This window comes from Periplaneta americana, chromosome 8 (assembly GCF_040183065.1).
Source record: "Periplaneta americana isolate PAMFEO1 chromosome 8, P.americana_PAMFEO1_priV1, whole genome shotgun sequence".
In the NCBI taxonomy this organism is placed as follows: domain Eukaryota; kingdom Metazoa; phylum Arthropoda; class Insecta; order Blattodea; family Blattidae; genus Periplaneta; species Periplaneta americana.
This window is the reverse complement of record NC_091124.1, coordinates 96922330-96925756: the sequence shown is the minus strand read 5'-3', so window position 1 is coordinate 96925756 and position 3427 is coordinate 96922330. Positions and strand designations below refer to the sequence as shown.

At 37.5% G+C, this 3427-nt stretch overlaps 1 non-coding gene across 1 annotated transcript; it reads right to left on the bottom strand.

Annotated features, from left to right (window-relative positions):
• Positions 1-720: 720 nt before the first annotated feature.
• TRNAT-CGU (transfer RNA threonine (anticodon CGU)) lies at positions 721-793 on the bottom strand. The gene has a single exon. It is a non-coding gene; the product is annotated as a tRNA-Thr (tRNA).
• Positions 794-3427: the final 2634 nt, after the last annotated feature.

The following is a 3427-nucleotide window of genomic DNA, read 5'->3' as shown; positions in this document are numbered from 1 at the left end:
CCTCAACATACAACGGTAGATTCTTTACTCTCCTAATAACAGTCGATGGAAAAAAATTATGTTATGAAGACATTGGGCACACAACTTCTGCTAAAGAAATAAATCACTATTTTAAAAATTCTCCTTCAGATAATGTATTTAACATTTTCACGATTTTTATCGCAAAGAAATTACTTACTTTTATATAGTCCTCAGTGCCCTCTGACATTTCCTTGAACACTGTTTGTCGAAATTTATTTATTTTTTTTAGACTCTTCACTTTTTTTTCTGAATGTCAGTCAATCATGAGATCAGTGAAAGTGGTTACATATTTTATATCACAACGAGGTTTAAATTTCTTTACAGGTGATTTTCATTCCCGAGATATAAAAAACTAATCTTGTGGCATTATAGAAAATATATACAATAAATTATACTTATCTAAACGGGGAATAATGAACAATAATTTGATTGTACCTATTTAAAGAATCTTACATAATGTTAATTAATTATGCAATGTGATTATTATTCAACAATGTCCGGTGGTGTGTGTGCACTGAATACTGTGTAGTAAACTCAATTTGTACGATTACTCGCAATATCACGTAAAACAGAAGAATAAAGACAAAAATCACTTAACTCAATAATGACTTGTATTTTTTAGAAATAACTCAAACACTAATTTATTCCAAGTGACTGACTTTGGCTATCTAGTGTTTAATATTTGAGGAGAAAAATTCGCTCCGGCGCCGGGGATCGAACCCGAGTTCTTGGTTCTACGTACCAAGCGCTCTGACCACTGAGCTACGCCGAATTCAATCCACAGTACCGAATCGAACCTTCCTCCTTCAGTGTTTCCCTTTGTGGCCTGACTCCAAGTTAGGCATATATGTTGAGGCATATGTCCAGTGTCAACTGCCATTATACTAGAAGCGCACTCAGTTGAGTGATTTATTTTGCCGGGAGTTGACAGTTGGCAGTTGACACTGGACATATACATCAACATATATGCCTAACTTGGAGTCAGGCCACAAAGGGAAACACTGAAGGAGGAAGGTTCGATCCGGTGCTGTGGATTGAATTCGGCGTAGCTTAGTGGTCAGAGCTCTTGGTACGTAGAACCAAGGACCCGGGTTCGATCCGCGGCGCCGGAGCGAATTTTTCTCCTCAAATATTAATTGTCAATATTACAGAGATTATTCCGTAGGAGAAATAAATACATCCATAATAGCTAGTGTTTGTTATACGACACATTGTAATATATAAAATAAAATCTTCGTAACTTACTGAGAAATAGCATGCATTATCTGCCTACTGAAGGATGCACTGGAAGGAATGGTGAACGGGAGATAATTTCGGGGCAGAAGAAGATATTAGATGACAGACGACATTAAGATATTATATGTAATATATGCGAAGACGAAAATAGGAAGTATTGGAGAATACTGAGTTTACAGTGAAAGACCTGCCCTTGGACAGAAAACTATGAATGAATGAATGAATATATGGATTGTAAAGGAGTCACAGTAGCTAATAGTGTCGTGCATTACAGCGCTATGTTCTGTTCAAGTTTATCGAGTATAGCGAAGTTCGATATTCGCCCATGTTCGCACTGCAAAGAGAGGCCTCTCGTGTTTGTTCCACCTCGTTATAAAAATATTCGCTCTCCTCCACTCATGTTTTAACCGCTTAAGGATTTTAACACAGATTAGTTTTTCACATCGAATAAGACGAAGTTTTTTAACGTCTTTGTTACCTCTCTCACATTCGAACATTGCAGAACATTGGTAGCTAATTCGTCGCTCTGTCGCTAGCTGACATACGATTTGTCCCTATTTTCGAGTCCGCAATTCTAGCTTCGCTATTAGAGCCCTGCATTTATTAATTTCGCTCGAGCATGAGAAAGCGATAATATGGTTGCATATTAAACGGTTAAATGCTCCGAGTGTACGAAGCTTTACCGCTCACCACTAAATTCAGAGCGAGTGATACTTGAGACTAGCGAAACACACTCTTGACAGTTGCTCCAGTAAACATGAATAGAGAGATTAAACAGGTCGTGGAGGCTAAACTTTGAAGCCACAAATAAAAATTAAGCATGCCATTAGGCCTAAAAAGTGATGTGTGGGGGAAATTTGTTACAGAATGAACATAAATCAATATCTAATTTCAAGCTGTAAGTTGTTATAATTGTACTAGGTTATTAGGGCCCATTATTATTCTCGAATCAGAGACACAATTTAATATGGTAGGTTTATTCGTGCATAATTTCTATTTTTGATCCAAATGCATAATTTAAAATAGAAAATATTGAAGTTTAGTGTACTGTAGAAGATAAAAATGTACAACTCATCTTCAGTTGGTGCTAATGACTACTGTTACCAGTGCAACTGCAAATTGCAGCAGGTGTTCAATGTACTTCCTTGTTTCAATTACTTGAAGACAGCGTCTAACTCCATTCTGACATTCCTCTATCACTCTTAAAAGTTTTGACTGTAGAATATATACGTTCTTGTTGTGTCTGAGAAACATGCTCTGTCACATATCTCCAAAAAATATGTATTTGTTTAGGTGTGAGGTCTGGTGACTGCCGAGGCCATGACTGGAAGTCCATCTTATTCAATCCACTGCACACCGCCATGTTACAGTAAAACCTCGATACTACGTTCACGTTCATAAAGTTTCCCCGCTTTTTATGCTCATTTTTTCCTGTTCCTTGACCGACTTTATAAGGAATAATGTTAAAATATTCAGAATTGCCTATAACTTAACCTATTTTATGCTAGGTAACTTTCGGTGCTGGACCCCGGACTCATTTCACCGGCATTATCACCTTCATTTCATTCAGACGCTAAATAACCTATATGTTGATACAGCGTAGTAAAATAACCCGATAAAATAAAAAAAATAACCTATTTTAACGTTTTCCCGTTTATTACGATCTTTTCCTTCCGTCCCGGACAAAGATTATAACGAAATATAATGCTTATTGTAAGGAACCAAAACTTACCATAAACAACTTAGCATTACGGAATTCAGCACATCTTCAAAGTCTCAATTTTTTTCGACAACGTCACTGTGTCGTTTATCGGCAAGAGGAAACAGTCTATCTTAACGAAAATCTCGTTAAATCCTGGATCTTGCAAACTGGCAGAGTGCTTCTAGAGAGAAAAAAAACTTGTGACATTATTATAATGCTAGCGAGTATTGCCTGACAAATCACTTGTCCACAAGATCGAGAAATACCCTGGTTTGAAGCTGATTAAAAGCGCCTCATTGTACTGTCGCTGTCGACGACGATCTCGTTACTGCTTAACAACAGACACTATCGAAGGACACTGCTAACCTCACTGAGAGTCAAGAACAAAGGACGACAATGAAGAGGACAATGATGACATGCTACCTCCGCCACCTTCAAAGCCAGGTGTGCTGGATATGTTATCCACTG